This window comes from Rhinolophus ferrumequinum, chromosome 12 (assembly GCF_004115265.2).
Source record: "Rhinolophus ferrumequinum isolate MPI-CBG mRhiFer1 chromosome 12, mRhiFer1_v1.p, whole genome shotgun sequence".
Taxonomy (NCBI): domain Eukaryota; kingdom Metazoa; phylum Chordata; class Mammalia; order Chiroptera; family Rhinolophidae; genus Rhinolophus; species Rhinolophus ferrumequinum.
The window spans coordinates 48,058,657-48,085,915 of NC_046295.1; the positions used below are offsets into that span (position 1 = coordinate 48,058,657).

Sequence of the window (27,259 nt, forward strand, 5' to 3'; positions counted from 1 at the left end):
CTCCCTGCACACATTAGGAAGTAAATTTTTCCCAGAATATCCTTTCTGCAAAGACTCCTCCTTGCACCTCATTGGCCACAGGTGGGTCAAGACTAAGGGATGAACTCACACAGATCAGTGGCTTGTTACCAAAGACCTAGGCAAATTGGGATGCTGCTACAGGAAAAAAGAGAGGGAAAGTAGATGGCTTTGGGGGAAAGAAAATAATGTCATACTCACCTTGTTTACCATCAAAGCCTCTGTTTCCTATTTGCAATAAGCTCCTGCCTTTACAGTTTGTTGAAGACAATAAACTGAAGTGATATATCAACATTGCTAAAGAAATAAAAGTACTGGCATTCCTCAGTGGGACACCTTTGTTCCTCTGTATGCAATGCTTCTTTTTTCCCAGGCTGCTTTAAATTTTTCTCTTTATTACTGGTCTTAAGCAATTTGATTATATGTGACTTGGTATACTTTTATTCCTATTTCTTGTGCTCGGGTTTCTTGGATTTTTTGGCTTATAAATGTCTTTAGTTTGAAAACTTTTTGACCATTATTGTTCAGATATTTCTTCTGTTCCCCCTACGTACCTGCTAGGGACTCCAATTTCACTTACAAGGAAATTAAGCTATTTAAGGCTATTTCATAGCTCACTGAGCTCTTTTTATGTTTTTGGATTCTCTTTTCTTTGTGTGTTTCATTTTGGATAGTTTCTACTCCTCTGTCTTCAACTTCCTGAATCTGTTCTTCTGTAATGTCTAATTTTTATTATTTCCATTCAGTGTATTTTTCATCTCATATTGTAGTTTTTCTTCTTAGACGTTAAATATGGACCTTTTTAAAAAATATATATCTTCTATGCCTCTGGTTATCTTTTGAAGCATATGGAATGCATTGATAATAAATGTTTCATTATATTTGTCTGCATTTATAATAAATGTTTCACTATATTTGTCTATAGTTCTACCATGTGTGTCAGTACTGGATCAATTGCCATTAATTGATTTTTCTCCTCATTATGGATCATATTTTCCTTCTCCTTTGAATGCATAGTAATTTTAGACTGGGTGCCAGGCATTGCAAATTTATCTTGTCGGTTGCTGGATATTTTTGCAATCCTATACATATTTTTGAGCTTTGTTTCAGAGTATGATCATACTGCCTCGAAACAGTTTGTTCCCTTAGTGTGTTGCTGTTAAGATTAGGCAGTACCAGACCAGTGCTTACTTTAGAGCTAATGATTGTCCACTACCAAGGCATGAGCTACTGGATGCTCCGTTCCCCAAGAATCATGAGGTTTTCACTCTGCTTCGTGAGAACCAGCACGATTCCTGGCTCTGTGTGAACACTGGGCTCTGCTTTCACTAATCCTTTTGGATAGTTCTTCCCCAGCCACTGATAGTATCCGCACATGCACTAATCAATACTCATCTGAATACTCAAGGGGCACGCTCTGTAGCTCTTCAGAGTTCTCTTTGCGTAGCTCTCTCCCCTCTGGTATCCTGTCCTGTCCACTCTCGCCACATGATTTCCTCAGACTCTCAGCTCCATCTTTTTAACTTAGGGAGTATGCTGGGCTCCACCTGAGTTCTTCTCTCTCTCTTTCAGTGAATTGAGCTTGGCAATCGTAGGACTCACTACTTTTGTTTCTTATCTCTCAGAATCATTATCCTGCATTGCCTGTTATCTAATGTCTTGAAAATAATTGTTTCATATATAGTGAAGCCATATTTTGGTTGTTTCAGGTGAGAAAGCAGATCTCTTCCCTGTTACTCCACCTTGTCTAGAAGTAGGAGACAGTTGCCATCTCTCTTGGTGATGAATATGTCATTTCAAAAATCTGTCAGTGAACCACTTATAAACTGCAGTAAAGAAAACAAGTTCTCCCACCTCTTTAGAAAGCTACTCCCTGTGAAGGCTTTTTTTCCCCCCTTTTTAATTAAATAACTTACATTTACATAATACTTCTTCTACAATTAAAGTTTTCCTGCCTACACAAGATTATTACTTAAGCAGGAGAGTAGATTTTCTCCATCTCCAGTGAATATTGAGCAAGAGGAAATTATCTTAGCTTCCCTATTACCTCTGAGAGATTCCCCAGGCTCAAAATGTGAATTGGTTCAAGACGGCTTTGGGAAAAAATGTGCGGACAGAATATTAACAATGCTCCACACTTTTCACACTTTCCCACAGTCTTTGTCCTTTGGTCAGGGATAGAGCACCTTGGATGGATAAATAACTAAATTAATCCAAGATGGTATCATATTGTCTATATAATCCTTAGTGATCCCTCTCCAATATGAAGATCCTGAGAGAGATATGCTCTGTTCCCTAAAGAAAAAAACCACAACTCCCCTAGGGAGAAGAAACATGAACGAATCACTCTGATACTAGGCAGTGCGATGCGTGTTCTGAAGAGGAGAAATAAATTGATTTTTACTTGGATGTGGGATGACATCTGGAAAATTCTCTGGAAGAAATAGGATTTGACCTGGGCCTTAAAGGCAGAAGATCAGATGGGGGTATTGTCGAACTTAAAGACTGCTGCAAATGACTGAAGTGTAAAGAATGCTAAGTGACCTGACTACAAATGATTATTAATAATTTGATCTTCATAATGCCTCACACAGTGCTAGGCACTTCCTAGGTTCTTAATGATTATGATAATTGCCTAAAACAAGGTTATAAGAAAGACTACATGGCACTCTTCTTGGAAGTCTTTGAAAGTAAAGATGTCCTTCACCGTAGGAGATCTTTAGAATAGAGCTCTCTCCTAAGTCCAAGTATGACTTCATCTCTCAACGCTCCATAAAACTTTCCTAGAACTCTGTCCGTGGGTGGTTATTTCCTATTTTTCCTCGATCTATCTGTCCAGGTATGAAAAACTATAAAACTCCAAGACCTTCACTTAGTGAAGTGTTGAATCACAATGACATACACCTGAAACATGTACTGTTCTATACCAATTTTACTTCAATTTAAAAAAAAAAAAACACCAAGAGGTTTTTTCGACAACCTGACTTAATATTGGATATACATGAAGAAATGAAAAACACCAGGACTGACCCCTCTGCAGAACTGCAGCAGCTTCTCCTGGTGGTTATCCCATTGGCAGTCATAAGAACTTAGTACGACATATAACCCAAGAAATTCCACTTACCAGATACAAACGCATCCTAAAGTGGGCTCCACTAAGAGAATTTTCAAACACAAAGTTGCTTGTGATATCCAACTGTGATGTAACTTGCCAGGTTCTTTTCCTGCTAATGGAGGCACAGTAGTGTTGTCTTACCTGGTACTAGGGTATAGCACTCCCCCACTGTTAGACTCCCAAGCTTGGCTGCACATCTGAATAGCTCAGAGGGCTTTTTCAAAACCTTGATTACTGGGCCTCACCTTAGACAGACGATTTAGCATCTCTGAGGGGATGAGAATGGGAATTTATATTTTTAACAAGCTTCTTCGGTGAGTCTGATGTGCAGTTGAATTTAAAAATCATACTGGTCCTCTGAATAGACATTCCTCCAAAGAGGACATACAGATGGCCAATGGATGTATGAAAAGATGCTCAATGTCACTAATCATCAGAGAAATGCAAATAAAAACCACAATGAGATACCACCTCACACCTCTCAGAATGGCTATCATCAATAGAGCAACAAACAAGTGTTGGCAAGGATGTGGTGAAAAGGGAACCCTCGTGCACTGTTGGTGGGATTACAAATTGGTGCAGCCACTATGGACAACAGTATGGAGGTTCCTCAAAAAATTAAAAATAGATCTACTTTATGACCCAGCAATTCCACTTCTGGGAATTTATCCAAAGAAATCCAAAACACTGATTCAAAAAGATAAATATATCCCTATGTTCATTGCAGCATTATTTACAATTGCTACAATAAGGAAGGAACCTAAGTGTCTATCAAAAGACGATTGGATAAAGATGTGGTGTATATATATATATATATATATATATATATATATGGAATATTACTTGGCCATGAATAAGAGTGAAATCTTGTCATCTACATGGTCCGTGGATGGACCTAGAGAGTATAATGCTAAGTGAAATAAGTCAGACAGAGAAAGACAAATGCCATATGATTTCAGTTATATACAAAATCTAAAAAACAAAACAAATGAACAAACAGATTCATAGATACAGACAGCAAACTGATGGCTGCTAGATGGGAAGGGTATTGGGGGCAGGGACTGGGTGAAAAAGGTGAAGGGATTAAGAAGTACAAATTGGCAGTTACAAAATAGTCACAGGGATGTAAAGTACAGCGTAGGGAATATAGTCAACTGTATTGTAATAACTATGTATGGTGCCAGGTGGGTACTAGACTTATCGAGGGGAATCACTTTGTAAGTTATATAAATTTCTAACCACTATGTTGTACACCTGAAACTAACATAATATTGAAGTTCAACTGTAATTAAAAAATACAATTAAAAAAGAAATATATTGGTCCTGCATAGTCTCATCTTATGCTAAGATTCAAATGATAACATTGTAAAAGATCTTAATTAGCAAGCTGCAAAAACAGGTTACATGCTGTTACATTTTTTCTCAAGCTTGAATCATTCTTTTCCCGATAGACATGGTATTACTATAATCAATGGATTTTTAGGACTTCCAATGAGAAAGACACACTGAATTTTAATCACTATCATACAATCATATCCTACTTTCCTTACCGTCAGAGCCTAGGTTCATTGAATCGTGGCATTTCTGCCCTGGTAAATGAAATGTTATTCGAGGCTCTCCCCTCTCATCCTAGGTGGTGAGCTTAGCTCATTCTCTAGTTTAGTTTTATCAAAGACAACATGAGGATAGAGAGAGAGACAGAAAAAGCAGCAGGTTGAAATTGATGTGACATATTTCTGGACAAGCCAACATCATAGCAGTAATGCCTCCCTCCAGCAGGGAGCCAGAGCTCCCCAGCGAGTCTGGCAGTCTTGGCAGACCCCTGCTGGCCTTCTCTGTCACTGCATGGTTGTGTATCTGTGTGGGTGACTAGTGGGGGCCCTGCGCAGGAAAAGCAAAAAAGGCTTGTGAGGAGTCAAACAGCTTGTCAAGGTATCCTTGTGGGTGTCTATATTGAAGTGTCACAGTATGAAGGCTTTTTATTAGCAGCTATTTTAAAACCCTAACACTGAAACGGAACAGATTCTTCCCTACATGGCATTTCCAGGCTGGCTTACTCCCTCACAGCCCTACGACAGCATAAGCCATCTACTAAGGGGGTGGAGAACATGACGCTGGGTTCCGTTAACAACCCAGCCGGCTCTGTGGCCCACGCCCTCAGCCCTGGAGATAATTTGGTTCATTCACATGTTCCTGATGACGGGGGATATGGCAGCGGAGGCTGAGGAGGATTCTAGGCTCCTGTCCCTCCTTTGCAGTCAGCACAGAAACCTCCCTGGGTTTGGCAAGGGTATAAAAAAGATTGATGCCCAATTTTAAGGGCATGGAGGAAACATTTACCCCAAGGTGAAACTGCAGACTGAGTTAAGTCACTATGAGTGGGTTTTCTCGTGGCTACCGTAGGTGCTTGAATTCTTCCCAGCTCTTTGAGGGCAAGTAGTGAATTTCTTCTGGAAAACTCATTAGATGTCATTGTAGGAAACAATTGTGAACTTACACAATGTTAATGTCTCAGAGGGTTGATGCTGGGTCTTGTAAGGAAGACTAACATTTATTGGCCTCCTTTTATATCTCAGCTTGATGTGTAACCTTCTCAACCATCTTTAACAATATGCAGATGGGGAGAATAACATGCTAAGAGGGGAAGTCACTTTCCTGAGACACTATAGCTTATCCAGGTGGCAGTGCCGGCACCTGAACCCTTGTTCTCCAGCGTAAAAACCATTCTCTTCTCATTCTGAACCTCCCTGATGCCCTCAACATATCCCAGCTCCTCTAGTCTTCTCCCCGGAAGATAGAGGAGGGTTGATGCCTGGTGGATTCTCAGAGCTCAGTCTTAGTGGTCATATCAGGTCCATCTGAGACACTGCTCACTGCATATGACAAAGTCCTAAAGATTTATTGGCTGAAGGAGGAAAAGGAATACTTTAAATTTCAGAAGCACAACCTTTTCTATTGGGAAAAGGCTTCAGAAATAGCCAGTCTGACCTTCTTAAGGAAGAAACATGAATTCTTTCCAGATTCCAAATCTGGCAAATACCCCAAAGAACATGGAACCAGCAGAGAGCAGACCTAGCTCAGTTCTCACCCGCAATATGTGTGCAGTATGTAACTTTGAACAACTCGTTGGACTACTCTGAGCTTTTCTTTCCTTCTTGTAAAACAATAGACAAGTCTGTTCTGCCTGCTACTAGTACTGTCATGAAGCCACCATGGAAATTGTGACGTATACGTATGTAATATGTAAGTTGTTGTTATTGGTGAACAGGGACAAAGTATAATTCTGTGGCACATGCTGGGCTCCACCTTCCATGTTTGGAGGGATGTTTCCTTCATAAACACCCCTGAATCTGGGATGGGCTCCTAAGAATGTGTGCGCTGTCGCAGATCTTTATGGATTAGTCCCAGGGTGTTGCTTTCAGGACACATACATTGGCCATCACACTTTCCTTCTCTTCTCACCTCCTGAATTTATGATATACCTCCCACGATTGTTTTATAGCCATCCTTCATACACTGTTGGTCAACCCTCCCCGTCTAGAGTGATGTTTATGAGGTCGTTGAGAACGTTGAAGGACTTCCCTCATCCTTACTGCCTGCTGATCTGGACTCTGTTTCTTCCACTGTGCCTTTAAGGGCAACTTTAGCTGCCATACAGACAGCACATTTTAATACTCTGTGTGATATGCTTTGTTTGTCTCTGTGTGGTTGGTCCAGAACTATCACTTGCTTACTTTTGTCAGCCATTATGAGTCACCACTATTTGCCTGGGCATGAGACACATGTCATAAAGGGAAACTAGTGTGGCATAAACCTCACACACTGCAGCATAAGCTCGACTTGGCTAGCCTGGCACAGGGCTGTGCGCTTTAGCAGTCTGATGAAGCCTAAGGACCCCGTCCCCAAGTAAGGCTTTAAATATACAAAAGAAAACGCATAGGGATACAAAAGAGCACGGTTGTACTGAAGTACAGCTACAACGTGTTAAATATGTGATATTAAAAGTGCATGTGTTTTTGTTAAAACATTAAACAATGAGATATGGTCGCAGGTGTAATAACTACTCCAATTTCAAAGTGATGAGCACAAATAATGTTTTGAGATAACTGCCACAACAAAAATGTGATGTGAAAAATGTCTGGTTTCTCCAGGTGACAACTTCCCATGTTCTGCTGATACTACTGTGGCTTGTTGCCTACATTAATAATTTAAGTAGATGATAACTTTTTGTTAGAGATTAGGGGAAACTAGATGCATTCCAAGTTTATAGAATCCTATGAATTCTATTTATGGCTCCCTTGAGGGTCTGTGCATTACAGGCAAAGAGCTCCTGCTTTAGAGCATTGCAAAATAGTGCACGAATGCTTATTAGTCAAGTACAATAAAGTCCTACTGGCTGAGAGCATTCTAGAGCATCTGAAGCATGGAGATAAAGGTGGGGATAGCATAAAGAGCAGAGACTCCGGAGCCATACCTTCTGGGTTTAAATTCCAGCTCCACCTCTTACTAACCATGTGACCTGGAACAAGTTGCTTAATCTCTCCATTCTCAATGTCTTCAACTGTTAGGTGGCAACAACCATAATGCCTTCTCAAATTGCTATTGTAAGAGTAAATGCACTTTAAATAGTGTGCACCTCAGAGTGGGCATTGTATGTGTCCACTATTATTATTATAATTATATATGAACTTTTAAAGAGAATATCGCGGAGATAAGTAGCATAAGAGTGAATCAGCCCTGGGCAGAGCAGTGGTAAGCTGGGTACGTGCATAGTGGTGATTGACTAGCTGTGAGTTCAGCCTACATTTCTCTGGCTCTCAAGGATAACATGGGGGACTTTTCCAAGAGTCTTGATAAGATCAATATACATACTTCATGCCCATGGCAATCTCCCATCTTCCACCCTGCAAGTTCACCTAACAGGAACTGGGTGATCATCACCTATGACTTAATCTTGATAAATCCATACTTGCTCCTGGTCATCACTGCTTTCTTTTCCAAGTGCTTTCAAACCGTTTTTAAATAGCTGCTGTTAATATTCAGTCTGGGACAAAGGTCATGTTTAATTATCAGTTGTTTCTAGAGTCCTGCTTCTTCACTCTCTTTCAAAAACCATGTCAACTTTTGTCCATCTCTCTTCATCTTTGCTTCTTCCTTTTCCCTTCTTCCTACTGTCTGCACGAATGTCTTAATATTGTCAAGAGAAGTAGGCTGGGGCATTATTTAACAGCACCTGGAGACACATATTCTTTTAAAAACAACTTTGAGCTCTCTATTAATCTCACCTCCTTTGGGTTTCAAATTCCCCTTGACCATGTTTGTTCCTTTTTTTTTTTCTAGATTTAAAATAGTTTTCTTGATGGAACAGAGAGAATAAAAATAGGAATTCCATAATTAATTCACTGAACAAAAACTTTTGAGCACCTTATGTACACTAGGAGGAAAAAAGTGAGCAAAAATAGACTTATTTTAATCTAGCAGAGCTAAGGGTCCATCTGCAGAGCCAGACATCAATAAAATAATCCCAGTATACCGGTGGTGCCAAAAAAAATGTACACAAGTGGAGACTTTGGTCAATGTTGCTCTAGCAGTAGTTCGCCGTAATCAGAAGTGTCTGGACACTGATGGTAACCACTTTGAGCACCTCTTGTAATTGCAGAAGTCAAACATGATTTGTATTCATCTTTTGTTATCGGTATATATTGAGTATTACAATTTTAATAGTTTTTTCCTTTCTTAAAATGTATAAATATATATATATATATATATATATATATAGGCACCCTCTGTATGTAAATAAGAACTGTAGTACATACCATGAAGCAGAGGTCCTGAGGGCTATAAGAACCTAAACCAAGGGAGTCGGATGTATTAGAACTCTAGGAAGACTGAGGCAGGAATCTTTGGGCCAGGTCTTGCAGGTTAACTAGACTAAAAGAAGAGGAAAGTGCACTCCAGACAGAGGAAATAACAGGGAGGAAGGCCCTGTGGCAGAGGGAGCAGACCTTGGTGAAGGAAAAGGTAGATGGCTGATATGCTGGGCACAGAGCATAAAGTGCAAAATCCAGCTGGAGAAGCAGACAGGGCCTACGTCACATAGGACCTTGTTAGCCATGCTAAAGATTTTCCATTATCATGAAAAATAGGATGCTGCTAAGAGTTTTAAGCAAGATGTGAGATGGTGCAACTCTGGAGAGCCAGAGCAGCTATAACAGATGGATTAAGGGCTCTTGCAGAAGCTTAGGAGAGAGACAATGGCATGGCATACCAGGGTGGTGCCAGTGGAGACAGAGCCAACTGAAGAGAATTATACGCTATTTAGGAGGCAAAATTGCAGGACCTAGTGGTGAATTAGGTATGTAAAGTGCAAAGCAGAGGAAGAAGTCAAGGAGGTGAAGTGGATTTCTACCTGCATAACTGGAAAGATGATAGTATTATTTACTATCTGGTTTTAGAATGAGCTGGGGAAAGACCAAGAATTCAGTTTGGTATGTGTTGAGTTTGAAGTAATTTTAAGTCATCTGTATTTCAAGGGTGTCTCTAATAAGCAAGAGAACACTCAGAGGAGGTGATCAAGAAGTCTGGGACCATGCCATAGCAGGGATAATTGAGGGAACTGGGGGCACTGGGCTGAGAGAAAGGAAGACCTAGATGTGAATACATTCTGCCACACAGATGAGGAAAGTGGTTCCAGAGACCAGAACTGGGACTGTTGGGTAGAAGTTTCATGAAGTCGGTTTGTCACAGTGTAAACAAGAACTGCCTAAGAATGAGAGCTGTGGTGTGAGCTACCTTGCCAAGAGCTGAATTCCTTGTCACTGGAGGGAGTCTCCAAACATAGGCTTTCTGTCCTCCACGATGCTGTAGTATGGGCTCAGTGTTTTCTAAATTGTGGAACCCAGTGATGTTGGGGGCGTGGGGGGAAAGGGGGCTTCAGTAATTGGTTCTAGAAGTAGCTGATTTAAATGATGTCTTCTTGTCTGTATCATAACCATTAGTATAGTTCTTAATACTAAGTTATAACCATTAATGAAAACTAATGGAAACCAACACACTCAGATGGGTTGTATATATGATTTTAACACATTGAGTAACAGCAAAACGTTAATGTGTTTTTGTGGTTTGATTTGTAATACAGAAATGTTACCAACTTGAAGCTTTAGAAATGAATTCATACTTATATGATGCATTTTTATTTGACTTAGTTTTGGGGGTTTTGTTTTAAGATTGTATGTGATGTAGATAATTTATTAAGACCTTTATAACTCAAAGATTCCATGGTTTTTCTTCTAACAATTAAAATCAGCTACCATAGTCTCATTTCTGTAAATTATTTTAGCCCAAACATAAAGGATATGACCAGATATAGGTACTCTCTGCACAGGGAGAAATTTACGAAACATTCTGCTTCCAGAATCAACTATGGTTCTAACTCACCCTATGCTCTCTAATAAGCCCTTGTTCTACACTCTCCTTGCTTCTTTCAAACTTGCCAAACTTTATCTAAAATTTCACAGGCATTGATTATATGTGCCTGGACTATGCTAAAAAGTTTGAAGCTTAGTATCCCATTCTTCTTATGACATAATTATTTAAAAAGAGTAAGGACAATGCCCAATAGTTTCTCCATGTCACAGACAAGAGAATGCCCAAATGTTCATGGCTTTGAAGCACAACTGACTGTGAATAATGAAGTGGCGGTAATTAAGAGGAGAAAAGGGAAATGGTAAGCAGATCGGGGAAACGCAGAGAATGTTTGATTCAACTTTTTACCAGATGACTGCTTCACTATTCTCCAAATTCTCAGCAAAATTCACCAACTTTGCAGTAGAGAGAACATTCACCCAAGGACACACTTGGCCATAACAGTGTCCCCTAGTTGTTCATTCAGTGCTAGAACACCCAATGTGTCCTGAAGCGCTCCCATTGAAATGAATGAGATATGAATAGGAATATGGTGGTCTATTTCAGCCCATCGCTTAACATTCCACGTCCCTCCTTCCCAAAAACACTTACCTCAAAATCCGTTCAAAATGAGAAGCGAGGTTGGCTTGCCAACAAACATAATACTGTTATTAATAAGGTCAACTACTTCTGGTTACACGAACCCAGGACATCCTAAATAATGATTTCTGTGAACTAAGTGTCACCTGTGTGACCTGTTTGTCATCTGGGCAAATATGACCCTCCTTGGGCCTCAGTGTGTAGGTCTCAGTTATGAAATGAGGACAGTGTTTGGGTCAGATGACTTCTAACGTCATTTTAGCTCTAAAATTCTAAGCTCAATTCCCAATTCCAGGGAATTAAATAAAAATATTCACTGCACAGAGAAGGCTTAAGGTCAATTCTTAAAGAAATTGCAATTGACAAAAAGCAAACCCACAAACAAAAAAACACAAAGCCAGTTATGTTCTTCTGTAAGCAGTAAAGTTTTGCTTAGTGGTATTTTAAAAAATGTGTTTCTTTGTTCCCTGTTCATCAACCAACGCCTATGAATCATTCAGAATTTACTTTTGATGCATTTATCTCCTAGCCTTACAGATAAGAGGATTAGGTGATATTATCTTCTTCCACCTTTTCTCTCTTAGAGGAATATCCCTATATTAGTCAAAGTTTATTTATTCATTAACTTCATGCCGACTTTCATGGTTTCTTTGTCTTAGGTGTATATGCGCATGAAATACATAAAATGACAAAGGAATGCAAAAGTATATAAAACCCGATAACATCTCTTTCATGCCAGATGTATCTGCTATCATGTTGTAGCTCATTATTATCTATGGATAGCCAGGGCCTCCCCTTCTGACAAATAACCTGGCATGATAAGGAGGCAAAGGAACCAAGGTAAACACAATCGTCAGATGGTCTTCATTAAATAGTACAGCCAAGGGTACATGCCTGTGCTATTCGGTGACGTTCAAAAAAGTTAAACATTGTCAACAGTTGTCTATGTCATTCTTGAAGGTCTGTTTTATAGACAGTAATTTAGAGCTTCAGAAGAGGAAACTTGGAGCCAGATAGCCCAGGAGTTTTCTTTACCTTTTTAAGGCACAAAGCAGGGAGGCCTCCAATCTTACCACTCTCCACACCTCACTTATAAGAGAACCACCTTTGATTCCTTCATCATGGAGACTGAGCAGGATGGAGGATGAGATGTTTTGTAGGAGGTCTCTAGTTTGGAACAGTGATTTTTTTTCCCCATATACCAGCCTCGTTCAGTTTCTCTCCTCCCTCCGTTCCCACCTCCTATAGGTTGACTAAGAACTTCTGGGTGGAGGTTATGTCCCTCTTTCCATGCCCCTGTTGGCTTCGGCTTTCCCTAAGTAGGCTCAAGGAACTCACTAGCAGTTTGGGGGTTAAGAAGAGCAGGCTTGAACATCCCCTGGGTATGGCACGTTTCCAGGAAAGAATGCTACAAATGGAAAGAACAGTGTGGGAAAGAAATGTCCACTTGAATGAGATCAGGATGTTCTGAGCCTTTTCGTGGTGCTGCCCGCCGGGGGCTGCAGCTTGGCAGTGCCTGAAGGCACTCAGTGCCCTAGGCAGCTCTGGGTGCACCTTGGAAGGCGGTACCCACCCCCTCAGGAGGAGACCCAGCCATGCAGGCAAAGGCCACCCAGGGGGAGTTCTCAGAGGAAGGAAGGTTCCTTTGAGGAGTGGTCAGCAAGACATTCTTACCCCAGGACGCATGAGAAGTAGAGCTGTTTTTCTTCTTTCTCGAAATGCAAATAGCCTCTGTCCTTGGAATTAGGAAGACGGGTTGCTAGGCAATCACTTCTAAACAAGCACACCCCCTGCCCCTTTTTCCTGACCCCTAGAACAATGGAGACTTTTCAGCAAATGGAACTAAGATGGAGAAAAAAGACATGGCAAAAATTAAAATGGAACCAGAGATCATGGAAGGTCTGGCTCACAGAGTGTGGGAAGAAAAATGTCATATTAATAAGTTGTGCTGTAGGCACACCAAAGGGGGTTTCGTTTCTTACGATCACGTTGGCCTTATCATCACAAGCCATGTGGTACAGGCAGTGGCACAGCCACTGTCCTGTGCTGATCCCACTCTTAATGATTCCAGTGACCCCGAGGTGATGATGTTATTACCAGTTAATGAGGAGGTCAGGATTTCAATCTCTCTATCAATAAGACAATATTTGGAATTATATTTTCTAAACTAATCTTTTTAACAATTCCCATGTTTTCTTAGATCCTGTCATGGTCTTGATAGAAAATAGATGGCACACTGAAATCGAGTAACAGAAACATATTTGAATAAGAGGCCTATTTACAAAGGTATAGGTAGGTTTTAGGGAAACCACAAGGGAGAGTGTAGGACTCTGTCATTCCTTGTACTTAAGTGACAAGAGGAGGGAGTGGTTACCTAGAGAGTCACCAGAGCAGAAACTGTGACTTTTGGTAGAAGGATGCAGCCAGCTTGTCATGACTCCATATCCAATGTCCTGTCCTATGAACCCAGTGGGAAGCCAGAGGGCAAGGAGACTGAACCCAAGTGTATTAGTCAGCTTGGGGAGCGGTAACAAAATACCCCAGACTGGATGGCTTAAACAACAGCAATTTATTTTCTCATGTTTTTGGAGGCTAGAAGTCCAAGACCAAGTGCCAAGCATGGTCGGTTACTGGTGAGGCCTCTCTTTCTGGTTTGCTGATGGCCACCTTCTCTCTGTATCCTCACATGGTGGAGAGAGAAAGCAAGTTCTCTGACTTCTCTGCCTCTCCTTAGCACACCAATTCTACTGAATCAGGGCTCCCCCCTTATGACTTCATTGTACCTTAATCACCTCTTCCTCAAAGACCCTATCTTCAGTATGGTCACATGGGGTGTTCGGGCTTTGTCTGTTCGGGCTGCTGAAATGGAACACCATAGACTGGGTGGCTTAAATGACAGAAATGTACTTCTCACAGTATGGAGATCAGGGTGCCAACTTGATCAAGTTCTTGGTGATGGCTTTCTTCCTGTTTATGCCTTCACCTGACCTTCCTTGGAATATGTATGCTGAGAGAGAGAGAGAGAGAGAGAGAGAGAGGGAGGGAGGGAGAGAGAGAGAGAGAGAGAGAGAGAGGGAGGGAGGGAGGGAGGGAGGGAGGGAGGGAGGGAGAGAGAGAGAGAGAGAGAGAGGGAGGGAGGGAGGGAGAGAGAGGGAGGGAGGGAGGGAGGGAGAGAGAGGAGGGAGGGAGGGAGGGAGGGAGGGAGGGAGGGAGAGAGAGAGAGAGGGAGGGAGGGAGGGAGGGAGAGAGAGAGAGAGAGAGAGATTTTCTCCTTTTTTCATAAGCGCATTAATCCCATCATGATGGCCCCTCCCTCATGACCTAATCTAACTCTAATTACCTCCCGACACCTGTTAATATCATCCCATTGGAGATTGGAGTTTCAACATATGAATTTTGGGGGACAGAATTCAGTCCATTGCACCAAGTAACAGTCTAGAGTAGACCCTCTGAAGACCACTATGGTCGAGACCTAAGAGAACCAGATTATCTCCCTGGGAAACTGACTGCCAGATTCTGATGTATACATTCATGCAAGGCCTGCTGTTATCCTTACCTCTTAGTAGAGCCAACTAAAACAATGGGAGATCAGATGACCTGTCCAGAAAATGAGCATGAGGGACATATGCTGGCCAACCTGCTCTGTTTGACAGAGGTAGTAAGGGCACTGATTCCAAAAGAACTATATATATATGACTAGAGAACTCTGTTATCAGTCATCAGGGTTTCTTTGGCTTTCGTCCATTTTAAATATTTTTATATTGAAAGCAATGTTATAAAAACATTTTTGAAATTTTAAGAGAAAAACTAAATCATCCTGAAACCCACATAATTGCATATTTGTGTATTTGTACACACAATTCTCTTGTAGTATACCCATTATATATGTGTGTGTTTATACACAGACATATATGCATATATACATATACATATACACAAACACATATATGCATACATATGTATATATAGTTGGTTCTTATTAGTGGTAGCTGTGTCCTATAAAGTCATTATGAACAGTGAATTAGAGAATACTGAACCATTGCTTCTCGGTGACACACAGGGTTATGTTCCTGTGAACCTCTGGTCACACTCTTCTCATCAACCTATCAATACATAACCTTGTTTTATGTGTGTTTCTGTTTAAAGACACCTTAATTAATATATGAAGTTGATTGATTAATGTTGAACTCATGGCCAACAACACTATAAGTCATGCCTGAATGCAGCGTATTTAACACACGTATTTTCTCTGTTAAGTGCATCACAGCCTCCACGCCTTTAGGAACTCTAGACAGCACTTCAGCAGTATGCTTGTATTTCATTTTAATTGGAAAAATCACCAACAAAAATTATAGAAATGCAAAAATGTGGCACTAAACAGACCACAAAAGAGATGCTAATGTATAGTCTGAGAGCTAAGACAAGGCAGAACGCCACATTGCTCGACCTTAACTGGGAAGGTCAAATGACTCAAAGTTTTTGCTGCTCTGCATATATCTGTGAATGATTATGAAATCACAATGACTATTGATTTGGGAGTTACAAATAACTTATAAGGAGTAGGCAAATTTGCAAATACAGAGTTTGCAAATAATGTGGATCTGGAGCATATACACGATATACAGACACATACATAAACATGATATAGCTGTAATCACCTTGAACTTATTATTTTTATTCATTTTTTTATGCCTGGTCTTTTATTATAAACATTTTCTTATTCCAATGAACGATTGTTATATAACAATCATTTTTAATGGCTAAGTCATCTTCCATCTAGTTGAGTTATCATAATTAGCCTAATTGTTCTCTATTGTTGGACTTCTAGATTTTTCTTTTTGTTACTATCTTAACGAACTGTGCAGAAAGCATGATTGCCTGTAAGACTTTTGTCTTCTTTTAAATTATTTACTTAGGATAAGCTCAGGTAGTGGCCTCACAGGCTCAAAGGACGGGAACATTATTGTGACTCTTGATCTATGTTGTTATCCTGCTTGTAAAACAGTTGCACAGGATACATCAGTATATGAATTTCTAACCACTAATCCCTGGGTGCCTCAGTTACACCGACCCCTGAGAAGATTAGTGATTATATGAAAATCTTTGCAAATTCCTAAATAAAACACAGTCCCTCGGGTGTGAATCTGGATTCCTTGGTGATTGATGCATGATCTCTGTCCCTCTGCCTGTTGAGTCGTTCCTTTAGGGCAAGTTAGGAAGTCAACAGCCAAGGAAGTCCCTCACCCACCTTCTGAGTATAAAAGGCAGAGGCCGATTGTGAGTGGTGTATCTGAAGGAGGAGATGCCAGATTGACCTTGGTGAATGTGTTCAAAATGGAGCATCAAAGCTTTCAATGCTGAATGTCATCCTCAGAGAGGACATAAATGAAGAACCTGGGAGGATGAAAGCAAAGTTTACTGGGTAAAACTGCGAGAGAACAGGTAGTCTGCAATACATTCTTCAGATACCCATGCCAGGTTTTCATTTGAATTTAGGGGATGCCTTTATTGGAAAGGCAAATCTATCTGAAGGAACCGCAAAGGACAAATGGCAAAGGCAACCACTCCCTAATTTTTGTAACGCATTTTTGTTTTCTTTCATGCAGATTTCTTTGCTTGTGTGCTTTTAACATGTAAATTTTGAGGTATTGATTTTTTTTCCTTATAAATGAATGATTCCTTAAAATATGATATTAACATGTGTTTGTATGTGTATGCAATTGGTCATGGATATTTAATTAAACAAATATTCTTTTCCTAATCCATTTTTGCATTTTAGTTTGGAAACAAAAAAGTTTATTTAACCTATAATTGAAATTATATAATAATTGAAACTTGCTGAGTTTTTTCATTGTCTTCTTCAATCAACTGGGGAAGTATGACATCCCAATGTCCTTTTCCTCCATAAGTGGAAGAATTGCATTTTTAAAAAATAACATTTCACTTCAGCCATTATGTCCACAGAATAAAAACAAAGGAGTTTTGGAGAGAGAAATTATTTTGAAATGCCTTTGTTTTGAATCACTTAGCAGTTTAACCTTTAAAATGATAGTTTGTGGGTTTTTATTGATTAGACTGAAGAAGAGTCTATGCAGCCAAAATAATTAAATTGGCTTAGCCAAGAAATTAGCTCATTCAATAGGCAAGGAGGATATCAATTCGGTTGATTGATTGGTATTATGTGGAATAACTAACCAAGGGATTTAATTTCTGAATATTTTTCCAGAGCTTTGTTATTGCATAGACATTCTGATTAATGAAAATGTAAACTACTAAAGAATGTTTTGCATTTTCTTAGTGCTTACATGTAATATCATTTTTCTTTTTGATTGGGTTGAATTATGAATTAAACACCCTCATGAAACAAAGTTTTAGTATTAGATGTCTGTATTAGAGGCAGAGTAGAGTGTGGTGCCCTTTAGCGAAGATCGCTTTTAGGAAAACCCATCTCCTGCCACTCTGAGAGGACAGATGTTAGGTTTCCTGGGTGGCTCTTACTGACTAAGGGCTAGCAAAGCACAACTGAGCAGGATTCTTTCTCAGCAGGACCTTGACCTTAAATTAACAGGAGGTATCATATTAAAGGAGGCATCTAATCTAAATCCACTTGGTTGCTAAGTGCCTCTGTCAATGTGCTGTCACAAAATTATATTTTTGTGCACATGCCACAGAAGATAAAATGTAAGGTAGCTAACATTTCTCTAGTATATGGGTTAGCTACCATTAGATATTCACATGACCATTTGGTTTAAAGGAAGCAATCTCCATGCTTTGACTTAAAAGTGATTTCAAAGATAGGATGTATCCAAAGTTAATCTCCATTTCACAAAGATATGTAGACAAAATGTAATGATGTATGATTATTTATCAAAGGGGATGGACAACGTGCGGTTTGCAGATTAAATAGATTTTCTTTTTCAGAGCTATGGTGGATTCTTTCTTTTGTCTCATTCTACCCACACCGCACTTTGGCTTAAGCATGGGTAGGGAAGTGGGAAAGGGTACTTAGTATTCTGATCCTTCTAAATTAGGCCTTTGTAGTGAGGTCATTTTGCAGATACATGAGCTAAGGAAAAAAGGCCCTTTAAGTGTCCCCAATTCTAGTCTTAAAAATTACTAGCTACTTACCTTTTAATAGCATCTTATACTAAATTGCTGTCCTTTAAGTTTATAATCACTTCTGTTTCCATGGTTCCCTGAAAATTTAATGACCCCAAGGTATGATTGATGAAGAGGGAGGCAGCATCAAATGACACATGCAACCATTTAAACACAGGCCCTGTCCTGGGATCAGTATCAGCAGGTTCCAGGACAAAACCACACCGCACCTGTAGTTCTTTGAAAAGTACCTTGAATGACAGAATGACAGCTGTCAAGACTCCCACCTGGGAGTTTCCTCTGCTAATTGAGGACTTCACCATTATTTTAACTCTTTGTCTGACTATAAAAAAAACTCTCTTTGAACCCTTGAGCTTGTTCTAGTTATGGAAATTGAGGTCAATTGCATTTTTATTCCCTTAGAAAATAAGTGCCAACCATGTGAAGAGCTCAGTGATCACAAGTGTTCTTCAGCTCCAAATCCGGAGTAGTGTGAAAATGACCGAGGCTGGATGAGCCTGCATTTCCTTGAAAAGCCCAGATTTCCACTGATTCTTTTCACACCCGTCTCCCAAATTACATGATACAAGTGAGGGGACATGATAACCATCATTTTCAATGTGATGGTCTATTGCAAAGACAAGGAATACCCTTATTTGGGTAAAAATTATAGATCAGCCGATTTTGAACTCTTTCAAGTAAAACCCATTCTGACAATTATAGTTGTTGAGAGGCAATAGTACAGTGTGTTTAGGGGCTGGGCCTCTGGAGTCGGGCAGACATAAGTTTGCATTTCCGTTTTCCCTTACGGACGCCATGATCATAGAGAGGTTGACTACTTTTTTTAGAGCCTCTGTTTCCTCATGTCTAAGATTGTGATGACAGTATTACTTACCTTGGAGTAGTTGTAAGGATTAAATGAGATAATTTAGTGATTAGCCTCCTTGTTATAGGGCAGTGGCTCTCAAACTTTGGTGTATGTGGGAGTCGTATGGAAACCTCAGTAAAACAAATTGCTGGGCCACACCCCAGAGTTTCGGACTCAGCAGGTCTAGGATGGAGCTAAGAACCTTCTAGTAAGTTCTCAGGTAAAACAGCTCTTGCTGGTCTGAGGACCCCTTGCTGAGAACCGCCACTAAAAGGGAGGACAAAAAACATTTCTAGCATGTACTCTGATTTTTAAAAATTAATTGGAGGTCATGAAGAAGTAGTTTGTGTGTAAACTATAAAGAGCTTGGTGTTAAGAGTCAGCGTACCTGGTTTCCTGTCTTATATTTGCCATTCATTCATTGTATTGCCAAAGGAAAACCTGTTGACCTCTTTCATTTTTGGTTTTCTTCCACCTGTGTCTCTGGCAGGTTGTTGCAGAGATCAAGTGAAAAAATATGTGCTATGGAAGCTTTAACCAGTATTAGTATATTAAACAATAAAACAGTAGAGTTGCTACTATTTTTATGGGCTATGAGCATGACTTTGCCCTCCTGCCATAGACATGCCCTTGACTTAGCTACCAGTACAAGACTGTGTCTTCTTAGGAAAAGGAGATAAAAAATAAATAACTTATCTGTGCTTGCAAGGGTGTTTGTTAATATATTCTATTATTCATACTTATTAATATATTATTCATATTTAGATAACTCAGACACATAGGGAATTACTAATCAGGTGTAACCCAATCTCCTGACGTTATTTAGTGTCCCTTTTCCATGATGGAAACAAAGTGAAGTTGCCCTTTTTGAAATCCTGTAATTTGTATCTCTATTTGAAAGTACTCTGATCACTGTCTGAAGTGACTAATGCTTATTGTGCCTTACTAAGGACAAACCCCTCTGGGTATTTTATAGATGTAATTCATTAAATTGACCCAGCAGCTCCATGAGTACACTGGGCCCTACTGTAAAGGTAAAGAGCGTCTGACTACGTTCACACCATCGATAAGTGTTGAAAGCCAGGATTTGAACCTGCATACTATTCTCTGCACAGCCTAAGATCTAACATCCCTTTGCCAAAAAGCTAACTGCTAGTAGCCTGCCATTTCAGCTATGCAATCACTTATTAGGAGTGATATCTACCCACTAATTAATCTTTTATGCTCACTGTTTGGTATAAATATGGATAAATGTTATTGTGGTATCTTTCTGAAGAGGAAGATACCACAAATTATGCTTAAGCTCAATTTGAGGTAAGGTTGAAGATTTTAAGATTCATCTGCTGGGAAGTGATGTTCTTGTGCACATGATTCTAGGCAAAGAAGACTTCCCTTAATTCTGCCAGCATTTTCTAAGGCTCTGTGTTAAGACAAATAGGACATGCCTTCAAGGAGCACCCAGTTTAGTTAGGAAGTGGGACTGTTAAGTGTTTTTGCAGTTTTTCTGCTGTAGTTTCAGAGATGAATTATAAAGCCAGAAAGGGTGGGAAAGAGGAAGAAACAAGGAGAGGATGTGGGAGGGGGTGAAGAAGACTAAGAGAGACTGGTCTCCAGGACTCTTTGAATCTCTAATGAGCAGAGCCAGGCAGCTGCAACTTTAATTACACAGAGATGCATTGGGTATTCTTGATAGAACCATTCCCCAAAGTTGAAAAGGTGGTTGCTGTCTGCAAGGCATGAGTAGATTAAATTACAGTTAATATCTGGTCGCTATGTGAAGGCCAGTGATGATTAGCCTTTGACAAATGGCCCTGAAACCAATATAAAATTCTCAAGCCCTCCTCAATTCAGACTGGCTTTAGAGAGATTGTCTCAGTCACCACTGAAACTGTTTTTCACCGCACTGAAAACTTCTTCCACTTATCACATCAACAAGTTTCATGGTCGTTTATGCCTCTCATTTCTTGGTAGAATTAATTTCTTTAGATCTACTGAAACTATTTGATAAATTATTGAAGAGAATGAACAGGAAGGATATAGAGAAAAAATTGAAGGGGATAGAGAGAGAGAAAGAGGTTGAGAGAGAGAAAGTGTGTGGGGTGGGAAGGGGAGAGGGAGACCTTGTACCCATAAATGGGGTCCCTATCGTTGCATTCACTGTGTTTAAGTCCAGAAAGATGATTTTAATTTAACTGTTCCACTCAGGACATTCTAAACTATATCCAAAAACTATGTACAAGTATCCTTTAGATCAGAACAGATTATTTTATAATTGGGCTTTGCGACACTGGTGACTTCACTCAGGAAATATGAAGTCAATTAGCTGGGCTGTCTGACAAGGATGAGGAAGGAAAAAAATCACACTTTCTCCTATAAATGAGATCATATAGTTGATATCTTTTGATTTTTAAAAGTAAGCATTATAAATCCCAAAATGGCCCAATATTCCATGTCAAGGTGAAAGGAAATTGTTAGGAAGTTGAGCCTTTTAGCCTACTCCTCCACTTAAAATGCATTATTGTAGTTTTATGAGAATTGAGAACTGGGATTAAATTGGATGGGCTCTTGTCCATATTTGGTAAAGAATTGGTTTGGGTGGAAGAAGAAGAAATGATTTAGTGACTACATTAAGATAACTTGGGCACATGGATTGTGACACAGTTTTATAAAAGAAATAGATAAATCCCGCCCCCATCTTCTTTTATAATTTAGGGAAATGCAAGGAGTATTGTTTACCAGAGCAGAGACAGGGTACCGGTCCTGAGGAAAGCAGCAAATAAATGTTTTCCTTCCTATGTCCTTTCTTTTTCCTTTTCTTTATATCACCCTCTTAGCCTCACACACATTCAAAGCTCATGATTCATTTTTGCGGAATCAAAGGGTAGCAAAGCATTAAAAATGAAAGATCAATGAAACAAGTTGAGCAGTTTAAATGTTATTTTTCTGAGCAGAAACATTAACTAAGCAATGGTACATGTGAGGAGATAATTCTGCTCCTTCTTTACTCTTTAAATAATTTCTTCTTGACTGTTTAACTTACCACTACTAAATTATACCTATGCAAACAATACAGATTTTAATTTATTTTTATAGTAAGAATTTTAATAGTAGAACTTCTGAACTTTTACATGTTTACAACTCTGATTGACACACAATGAATGCTATATGCCTTCAAAGTTGTGAATTTCTAATTTGATTCCTTAAATGCTGCAATTACTTCCTTAAAATCATTACCATGTACTTATTAGCGATTAATCAACAAATGCTTATTTAGCCCCTACTGGGCCCTGTGGGGACATAGATGTGCAGCAATACAGTCTCCACCCTACAAGATTTTATTTTTTTAATTGAATACATTTGACATGTAACATTGTTTAAGGTGTACAATCTATATATTGTAATGTGATTGCAAATATAGAAGGGTTTTTTATCTACTTGGAAAGACAAAGTATATATATAAAGTGACAGCATCACAAAGTTTAATTTGATAGGTAGCTTTATCAGAAAAAGTAAATGCTAGTAGATGCTCTCCTATGTTGGGAGTTTCTCTAGAGGGCTCCCGAGAAGCCTGAACTATATCTTGAAGGGAACTGACATGATCCAGAAGAGATAGGAACATATTTCCCCAGGAAACAGCCCCAGCAAACAGGGGCATAAGAAGAGCCATGGACAGCTCTCCACGGCTGTAGCCAAAGGTTTCTTTAATGGGAGATGTCTAGGTGTCAAGTCCTTAAATGTGCACCTACACAGCAGGCAGGGTTGGCATAACCTTACAGGTACGGTCAGTGTGCCAGCCCACGGAGCTGATAGTACCACTGGTGGTTTATCTGACAGCAGAAGATGACATAAAATGACAAACATCTTTTATATCAGCTAGGACTCTGGATTTAAATCAGATGCTTGGGTCAGGACAGAATCGCACTTTCTTGGAGCTGGAGAGAGAAGTAACCTCATTTTCCAAATGCAAGTATCTAGGATCAGAGAACACAGGCAACTCGGCTACTTAGCAATAAATCAACAAACTAACCTTAATAAAACAATAGTAGGACTAAAGTAATAAAATCAACGCTTCTCAGATGTACCCACCCCTCCCACCTGACCTCCCGACAGGCACCATTTTGTTTCTTGGTTGTATGGCTTTTGTTTCTGGCATGAGATACTTTAATATACTTCTCAGAAGGATATCCTTATGCATTTTCCAGTTTGTCACCATGATAAAATTCTGTTCTTTGCTCCCTAGGGTCATCTGTTCCTCATTCATTCATCCATGTCTTCATATATTTATGAAGCAAATATTTATGGAATGTTTATTTTGTTCCAGGCATTACACTTTCCAGCCTCATCATTCCTATAGTACATGTTAGAGGACACCTCAGAATGAAAAGACCTTGCGAATGCTATTTAGTTCTTGACAGTCAAGCAGTCTTGGCAAATAAATACACACATATGTAACATTCAATTGCATAATTTCTAAAACTGTATTTGATCAAACCCTTTTCAGGAACTGCTGAACAACATACATAATTGCACACCTGCCTGGTCAATCATGTAGAATTTTAACTGCGGTTTAGAAATAATCTGGCCCAATTTCCTCATTTTCCAAAAGCTACCAAGTAGGACCAGGTTATCAACCTCCTTGGCCAGTGTTCTTTCTACCTCATTAAGTCATCGCTTTGAAAATGTCTTCTTTGCAGTCTTCTTTGAAAGTAAAGCCAATTTTCTTTCTGAATAGCGTCCTCACATTCAAAGATTTCTTTGAAGCCTAATTTACTTAATCTCCCGGAAGGCTCTTTAGACCCAGAAAGCTTTGTGCCTGGTACCCAGAGAACACATACTTTTAGCACCTAAAGTTACTAGGTGCAAAGTGAGTTGGCAGTATCAAGGATAGCACATCCCCCCCCAAGATTTGTGGTGTCTTTTTGTCGAGCACTTTCTGTCCCTCATTTCTTGCTCAGGTAGCACAGGCTTTATCTAACACTACCATGCTGGTCCCAGGAATTAAATGAGATGATGTGTGTAGTACTTTGGAAACTGGAAGTAATCTACAAATGGATGAGATTGCTATTATTTCCAATATCCTCTAAAAGAAGGCCAGACAGATAGTCATCTTTGTATTTCTGGCACCTAGCAGAGTTTGTTCAATAAATATTTGTTGAAAAGAAATGAATGAAAGATTTTTCAAATGTCACATTGAATGCCAGGGCTTGGGAGTCAAGCATGTTACAAAGGCTTTGTGTCAAAAATGACATCAGAGGGACAAAGGTGAATGTGACATTGTTGTGTATCTTATTTAATACAACTGAATAAGGCTTTTCTCTGCACCGTTTGCTCCATCTGCAAACCAATTGCCTCCTGTTTTTGTGTGGTTTCCAGTGCTTCATTCTCCAAGCGCAGGCCGTCTCTTGCTCTCAGGGTTTCCTGAATCTGAAGCCAGCTCCCAGCCCTGGCTTGTTTCTGGGAGTTGTCAGGCACAGATAAAGGCATGGCGGAATTTGCCCACTCCTTTGAGAGAAGGAGACTGTCAGAAACACAATCAGCTTGTGGTCTGCCTTTAGAAACTCTCTCCCACGTTGGTCCCAAAGAGAACATTTGTGTGTGTGTGTTTGCTTTGGTTTTGAGCACGAAAAAACCCTTTTGACGTTGTGTGCCAGCTCCTTAACACTGGGGTGTTTCAGAAATGATGCCGTGCGCTCATGACGCAAAAGGCACTGCTTGCTTTGGAAACAGGAAGAAAAGGGTCCTGAAGAGGAACTTGAAGGAACACAGCGTAATGAATTAAAGTATTTCAGAAAGGAGAGAGCTGCAGACAATGCTGAGGGACTCCCCAGAATTAGAGGGGATCACCAAACACTCCTGTCTGTTGCTTTTTTTTTTTTTTTTTTTGTCCTATTAAAGGGATACAGAGGCTCCAAGTGCTGTCCACCTGTGGTCTTTCCCCTAAGCAACGTCAAGTCTTAGGTCACACTGGGTGGGAACAGGTTGCCTCCCAGCAAGCGTACCTGGATGGATTCTCCCCTCTCCTAGAACAACTTGGTCAGTGAGGAAGCCCACACGTTAGACTGAATATATTTCCTCTCTCTTTTCAAAGGAGATATGACTGTGTTTCAAATACGATTTTCTAGAAGAGCAAAAACAATAACAAAACCCTCAGTGACAAAGTCCACCTTGTCATCAGGGCACATTTAATCTCTGTACTATATTTCCATGAGTACATAGGGAGCATTTTATTAAAGAGACAGGTTATTGCAGACGTGTTCCTGCCCCCATTCTTCTGTGCTGGGCACTCTGTGGATGAAGTGATACGGACATTAGCATATGTAGGTGGCGTCTCCAGTGTCCACTCCCGTCTGGTCTGGTCTCTTTGGGTTTATGTGAGTGTCTGGATGCACGTTTGTGTAGAGCACCCCAGGCCCTCAACCAGGGGAGCTCCCCATCTCCAACCACTTCATTCCCCAAACCTTTGTTCTCCCTCTCCTTCCCCTTTGAGCCCTTCTTTGGAAATTCAACAGTAGAATTTTTCTCCCCACATCTCTATGGTGAGTTTTCCCAGCTTTGGAAGGCTTGGTTGCCATGGCAGCGAGCCTCCTCCACTAGGAGCTGGTGATTTCAGAAGAGGGGATTGTTGCAGTTGGAGGGAGGGGATGAAGAGCCATTTAAGTAGTCCAATTAGTATGCAGGACCAGAGCCTCTTCTAACAGCTTCTCTCACACAGCAGCCAGTGCTCTCTAAGTCCTGCTGGCTGAGATGGAACGAAGCAGGGTGAGGTGGACCTCCCAGCACACCTGTCCCAGTGAGGCCAACCACAGCCCCAGCCCTGCAGGGATCCAGGTCCTGCTGCCACCTTCCACCTACATCTCCTCCTTGCCCCCTTCTTTTTTGCTTCCCTCATCTTGAAAACAGAGCTTCACGGAATGTGCCCCCCTCCTGGGCCGGGGGGGTGGGGAAGGGAGGAGTCAGAATGTGGAGCAGCAGTAAAATCTATCCTTAAGGTTTCATATACATAATTATTTTTCTGGTTTTTGGCCATTCATCAGTTAGAGAGACAAACATAGAACATGCCCTGTGACATTGCTGGCTATTTGATACCTGTGAATAGCCACCTTGGGTGATATTGGAAAGAAGAAAACGATCAGACTTTCACAGAAAGCAGTGAATACTCACATGACTCAGCCGAATCTGTTTCTTGAGTTCAGAGCGACACAGGAAGTAGCAACCTCTAAGAGGCACTGGAATGGAAACATCAACAAATCAGAATCCCGAGATCCAGGGAAGACTTTTCTGTGTGGTTGGGCGATGTGAGTTCCCTTGGGAGCTTGGGGTTCAGTGTGTTCATCTGTAAAATGGGCCTTTTAGGCTAGGAACATGTTACTCCACCCCACTCGCTCAAGTTCCTTCTCAAGTTCAACTAAACCATGCAATAACCATAAAATGTTTGGGGCTCCATTACAGAAAGATTCTCTGCTCTTAACTGTTTGTAAAATCTGAGAGGCATTGGGATGACAAACTGCTCAGAAAATAATCTGTCCTGAAGCAGGAGTCTTAAGGCTTCTTCTACTATAATAATATACTTTCTCCTGCCACTGCCAGGGAATCCGGGGACGTTCTCAATGACTCACCAACTGGAGTTCCTGCTCCCAGGCCCACTGTGGCCTCTGACACTTGGTGCCTACTGCCAGGAGTAGATTTTTGCCCTTAGCTTTCTTTTCCCCATTTTTTTGTCCAGATCCTGTGGATGTGAAGTTTTCTCCAGGGCTCCCCTCTCCCCAGTATCTGTTGCTGTGCTTTGCACAGAGCAGAATACAATAAATATTTACTATCCACCCTACCCGTTTCCTCTTTCTACTCCCTGTCCTGCCCACTCCTATTTGACTTCTGGCCCCATTGCTTTATCAAAGCAGCTTACTGTAATCTGATTAAGGTCTGCAGTTGAGTTCATTGTACTGTGCCAATATCAGTTTCCTGGTTTTGATATTATAGCTGTGTAAGATGCTACCTTAGGGGGAAGCTGGATGAGGGGTACATGGGACCTCTCTGTACGACACAATGAATTATGAGTCTATCATTAGTTCAAAGTAAAATGTTACAAGAAAAATATAGCAGCTCTCACTAACCCCTCAGTGAAATCTCTCTGGAGATCAAGCCCATGGGCACTTTCA

At 40.4% G+C, this 27,259-nt stretch overlaps 1 protein-coding gene and 1 long non-coding RNA gene across 8 annotated transcripts in view; one reads left to right on the top strand and one right to left on the bottom strand.

Moving 5' to 3' along the window:
- The window catches only part of NTRK2 (neurotrophic receptor tyrosine kinase 2), a 322,840-nt gene that overhangs the window by 266,238 nt on the left and 29,343 nt on the right, over positions 1 to 27,259 (top strand). The gene's annotated exons all lie outside the window — the stretch shown is intronic.
- LOC117032169 (uncharacterized) lies at positions 13,699 to 26,879 on the bottom strand. The gene is made up of 4 exons (XR_004424693.1): positions 26,720 to 26,879; positions 26,265 to 26,329; positions 16,386 to 16,531; positions 13,699 to 14,144 (listed from the first exon to the last, which is right to left on the bottom strand). It is a non-coding gene; the product is annotated as an uncharacterized LOC117032169 (long non-coding RNA).